This window comes from Psammomys obesus, unplaced genomic scaffold (assembly GCF_907164565.1).
Source record: "Psammomys obesus unplaced genomic scaffold, mPsaObe1.curated_primary_1811, whole genome shotgun sequence".
Lineage (NCBI taxonomy): Eukaryota > Metazoa > Chordata > Mammalia > Rodentia > Muridae > Psammomys > Psammomys obesus.
The window spans coordinates 3,588,164-3,594,286 of record NW_026590767.1 but is presented as its reverse complement, the minus strand read 5'-3'; positions in this window follow the sequence as shown (position 1 = coordinate 3,594,286).

Here is a 6,123-nt window from a genome sequence, read left to right as displayed (position 1 = left end):
ACACTTTCCTTCACAAACACGTTCTTTCCCTCTCTGGGCACATCTTCTTTCATTCACACCTCTGGGCTGTGTTAGGGGAAAATTCTTGGAGGGTGACTACAATGCCAATGCTTAACTACTTTGTACGGCAGCCACATGAGAGCCAAAGTGTCAGAAAGAAAGTGTGTCTCTTTCCCCTGAAAGAGTGCTGCCTGGTCAGGAAATGTCACAAACAGACAGCAAGAGCAGTAACTGGTTCTCAGACACCTGAGTTCCTAATACTGGGCCCATTCAACAGCACAAAACCTTTCACATTGTCTTGGAGAAGAAGTGGATGAGGGTCTCAGTGGGGAAGGGAGTTTGTCTGCAGTCACATGGCGATTTAACTGTTGCGGCTGGTGCCCGGTGCAGGTTCTGGGGTTTTTAGATATCCAATCCCCCTCCCCTGGTCTGTGTTCTCTCCCAACTCTGTAAGTCACACCAGGCAGAAAGTATATGGCATTAAATTCACAGCTGAGCTACATGTACAGTGGGACAGTGGTTGTACTGTCTTTAATATTATCGGGACGCTTAAAGCCAGTCATCCGCATTAACACTAGGCTGATGTATGGACACAAGTCAGTGTTCGCTGGTGTCATCCTTGTTCCCAAGCAGCAAACGCCCTGTTCTGGAGCATTCCTAGGAACCCAATGGCCATACTGGGGTTTTCGTCTGTCACTAAGGTGGGGGTATTTACAGAGCACCAACCCACTCTGAGGCCCATTTTCTTCAGGGCTGAGCATGGTTGACCCTGTGCTGTGTGAAGCTCATGGTCTAACCTGAGGAGACTCAAACCCAGGCTGGCCAATCAGGTGAGAGCTGACACACCACTCTGCCAGCCTCTGTTGGGGTGGCAGCTTCATTGAGTGTACAGGTCAAAGGTCCCAGGCTTTGCAGCCAAACAGATCTATTGTTGCCTAGTCACTGTCTGTGTCATTCCACTCAGGTGCAACCTATAGAAACCAAGCTTCATGATTTGCTTTGGGGCCTGCCCACCGAAATATCTCTAGGGAACATAGCCACTGGCTAGCGGTGTGAATCTGGGTATGTTTTTAACCCTTTTGTGCCTCAGTTTTCCACATACACTTTGAGGATCTGCATACTGACCTCGGAGAGTTACTGTTAAGAACGGTTGTACGTACGTGGCCTTCCACACATGGCTGACACTGTACTAGTACTCATTTCTTTCTTTTGCTCTTTCTGGGGTCACTGGAAACCCCGAGTCTTCATGCTCCCCTGGGAGTTCTGTGCAAAGGCCACAGTCACTATGTTCCTCAGAGCTGTTTTGGTGGGCAGGCTCCGAAGCAGAGTGTGAAGCTTTGGGTTCTGTAGGTTTGCACCTGAGTGGAGTGATGCGGACAGTTACCGGACAGGCTTGAGTGGAAGAGCCAGTGCCCCGGTGATTTGAATCACCACTGGAAATAATAAAACGAGTGCTCTAAAATAGTTCCCCTACAGACACCCTGGGCTCAGAAAGAGAAAAGTGTCTCTTGTGTCACACAGACCTTTGGAGTCTTTTATGCATGTGGAAATCATTGGGTGACGACTGCATTGTGAACATGTTTGAAGCCTCCTACCCACTGTGCCTTTGTGGAGCAAACCTGAGTTATGTCGAGACTAATGGTGAGACTGGCATCTGGGTAGGTTTGGCTGGGTCAGACAGAGCTGGAGCAGATGGACAGACCCGACCCACCCACCTGCCCCTGCTGTCAGAGACTGTGGGTCTAGGAATTGACACTGTTGTTAGGGTGACTCTAGTCCCTAAGCCAGGGTGTGCCTTCCACAAGTTGCCTGGCACCAGGTGGGTTTGGGGGCTGTTCCTGTAATGGGGCTGAACAGTTCTAGGCTCACAAGGTGATTGTGTTTCCAGAGTCCCTGGAGTCTTTGCTCTGGAGTTCGCTGGATGCTTCTGAGCTCTGGGCTGTGTGGTCCTTATATTCATCATCCCAGCAAATGCAGGCTTGAGCATGGTGCAAGTGGCTGGTACCTTGTGATGGACAGATGGCAGGGGTCAGTTGCGCTGCTATTGGGAGAAAACCCATGATGAACCTTTAAGACTGATTGGCTCCTCTGGAGGCTGAGGAAACAAGGCCTGTGCCGACTTTTGACATTCGTTGAAAACCAGAGGCTGAGCAGCCACAAAAGGCAGAAGGAAGTAATGATGGCAGGTTTTCGCTAAAGAGAAATTAGTTTCAGATCCTATGTCTGAAAGTATTAAAACTGAAAGGGTAGTCCCCAGGTCATGGTTTCCATATGGCAAAGTTAAGGCCTAGAGAGAGAGAGAGAGAGAGGCCATGGCTCATATCAGGGTGATCAGTCAATGTTTGGGGCTGGTTTGGAAGATGTGAGGAGTTCTGCTCAGGACTCACCTGCACACAGCTCTCTGCCATGCTGGAAGAGTGTTTATTTTAGTCTTTCAGCTTTCAAAGCAGCCCTTCAAGGAAGCTCCCACTTGGTGCTCAGCCTCAAGCGCATTGCTACAACATGGCCAGTCTCAACAGAACCCAGCCTGTCTACCTGTGCCTACAGGAGTAAGAATGGGCTTGTAGAGGTGGTTCCTAGACCTGCCTGCTCTGTAAGGTCATTTCTGTTTCTGTGGTTTCAGGTGTGCCAGTGCACCTAGCCCTGCCTTTTCCTTCTGTCTGTGACTCCTTCTCTGTGCCGGACACATGGCACCAGAGCAGCCTGTGTCCCCTATCCCTTCTCTTTCTGGGTGTGAACTTGTACACATCTGCTTCAAATGCAAGTGGGAACTGAGATGGTGTAAGATTCAGTGCCCCAGCCAACAAGGCCTTCAGAGAAGAAGTCTTGGAAGTGACCCACTTCATCTCCTGCTCTTTGTTTGTTCCTTCCTCCCTTCCCCTTCTCTGTGAGACAGAGATGCTGATATGTAGAAAGAATCTTTAAGGGGCCAGGCAAGGAAGGAACCCTGATCCTGGATGAACTGCTGGACCACTAGAGCCTAAGCCAGATGATGGGTTATTCAAGATGTCCCCTTGGAGGTACAGAGGTGAAGGTGGCATCCCAGGCCCTTGAGTCTCTTCCCCTATCTGTCTCTTATGAGCTACATGTTCTTGGGAAGCAAATAAACGTGCTGCACCTGTTTTCTTTATAGAAGGCAGCACTGGATGAGCAGGTGCCTATAGGCAGTTATCAACTGCCTGGTTGATTAACTCTAGAAAAGCATGGGTTCGCCTGGCCTCTGCCTATGCCTGCTATCATCTTCAAGATATGCTAGAGGCTTCCCACTGCAAATGGCTCGTTGGAAGTTCATAGGGGTCCTAGTTTCCTACAGACAATTAGAGACAATCATGATTCTGGAAATTTGGCTGCCACCTGCTTCTTCCTGGAATTTGTGACCTCACATTGGATGCAGGTAGGGAAGTGAAATATCTGGGCATAGAATTGTAAGCGTGTAGAAAGCAGGTGGCACTGGGGTGAGGCCCTGAGGCCCAGTCCAATGATGCAAAGACCGTGCTACACTTATGGAAACTTGCCGTGTGCCAGGTGGAGGTTACACATTTTCTGTATGTTACCTCTTCAAATTCATGCTGGAGGGCAACGATGGTTTTACTCCCATATTACACATGAAAACCTAAGTCTCAGGATGGCTCAGTTTATTGTATGAGTTCATAAAGCTGGTAACAGTTGAGCTGAATAAAAGGCAGGTCTACCCACTTTAAGGTTAAGCTTAATGCTTTGACTTCATGGAAATCTTTTTTTGCTATGTCCCACCTTTCTACTAAATTGAGGCTCAGTGGGTATCATGCTGGGGTACAAGAGAGAGGAGGGCTGTTTACTATGGAGATTGGATCTTTGTGAATATGCTTGTTTCCCACAAATATGGGTCATGAAATGATAGCTTTTTCTATGGACTGTTTCTACTCTGTAACACATGTAAGGCCATTGGTACTAACAAAAACAATGTTGATGGTGGAATTTTAATACAGTCAGGGATACAGTTTATAAAATCTCCTGTAGTATGCAAAGCATGGTGGTGCATGCCTTGTAGTTCCAGGACACCATGAGGGAATCTCTGTAAGTTCAAGGCCAGCCTGGCCTACATAGGGAGTTCTAGGGCAGCCAGGGGTACATTGTGAAACCTTGTTGTGTCAGTCCCACACAAGTTCCTTAAGAAGGAAGGCAAACAACTAAATGGACAAGGTTCACTACGCTCCTCCCTGCGAGAGTAAGCAACAAAAGCTGGGAGTTCACCTCAGATGGGAGGGAGCTGAGCTCCATAGAATACTCTCAGACAAGACAAGCTATAAAGAAGACTGAGACAGGACCAGCTGCCTGAAAGGAGCAGAAAATATCCTGTCTGCCTGGAAGAGGTGTAGACCAACTGAGGCACCTGGAAATGACACTCTTGAACTTGTTGAACTGCTTGCAGGCTGTGCAGTGTGCTTCAGGTTTCCCAACTTTTGTGAGCTGTCACCCATGCTGGCATGGGCGTAGATGATGCAACTGTCTTTGAGTCAGCTCCTGTAAGTAACCTCAGTAAAACTCATTGGTTCACCAGGCTAGACTTTGGTGGTGTCTGTACGTAGGTCGTGGGCTACCTATCTTTGGTGAGTAGGTGTGTGTGTCCCCAGGAAAAGTCTTGTCACACAGCAGACCCTATCTCAAAAAAGAAAACTGTGGTTCAAGTGATGCACGCTTGGTGCCAGGCAGGAAGTCTACTGATCATGGCCAGAGAATACTTGCAGCGGAAGCACTGATAAGTGGCTCCAGGCACTGGGAAAGATGAAATTTGGCAAGGAACCTATCGGGGTCAGATTACAGCAAGAGCTTGCTAGCGGAAGAGGACACAAGGGAGAAATGCCGATAACCCCAAAGAGGCTAGAAGGAAGGTCTGTCCATCTTGGGGAGGGACTGGGCCCTGTTGTCCAGATAACTGGAACAAAACAGCCATGGCTGTCGTAAACACAAATTTGCTTGAAGATAGTGTGGTGGGGGCAGTTGTGGCCTACCCTGGGAAGAACACTGGTTTCCAGCATTATAGTATGGTGTTATCTGCTTTTGGTGTGAGGGGAGAGAGGCTTTCAGAACAAGGGGTCAGCCCCATGATTAGCTGTGTCTCTGGTGAGTTGTTTTGGCCTGTGTTGCCCCCTCATAAGCTTTTCATGCACCCTGCAAAGCTCATAACCATTGTTGCAGCTCCACTGGTTTATTCCTGTAGCAGAGGATACCGGTTAGCTTTGATTGCACAGTGAATGACTAGAATGGCATCTTTGGAGGGGGTCTGGGTCACCCCTCCATGTTGGCTTTGGCTCTGTTTTCATGGGTCTGTCATTCTCCTGTTGACACAGTCATGATCTTCTTTTGGTGACAGCAAAGGTGCCCGTGGGATGATTAGACACACCCTGTGCCTTTTTGCCTGGGCTGGAGGATGGCATGTGGTCTCTTCTTCCTCATTCTATTGGCCAAAGCAGCTCACCTGGCTCAAGATGAAAGGTGAAGAAATAGTCTACTCCTTTATTATAAAGTGCAAAGTAAATCATGTGACAAGAGGGTGACTCTACGGAGGAGTAATGAATAGGGCTCAGTAATACAGTCTACCCTAAGTAGTATTTTATGAGTAATAATTAGCATTCATACTACTGTGGGTCAGTACTATGTATAGGCAATATTAACTAACATTTATTAAGTGTTTATGATGGGTCACCATCATAAGTATGTTATATGTGTTAGCTCACTTGATACTCATTGCACTGGTAAGCTATGGGTCCTTTGATTATTCTCAGTTATTATTCAAGGAAACAGAGAGGAGAAAGTTTTAATGTCTCGTCAAGGTCAAACCCAAGCAATTTGGCCACAACATTCAAGCTCTTAACTCCCAAGCCGTGGATGATCTATGCCAGCCCATAGGCCATTTGACAGTGCAGAGGCCCAGATAAGTGACTTGTTCTGACGTCCCTTGGTAGACAAGAGCTTGGATTCCTGACCCACCTGATGACCACGTGCTTTCTACAGTGCTAGAGGACACTGAATGGCAAGGTGGGGAGCAGCTCTGTTCTGCCAATTGACTGTAAAACTCCAGGGAGATTGACACTGGCACCTGAGAGATGGCCAGTGATGGTGAAGCTCTTACAGCATAAACAG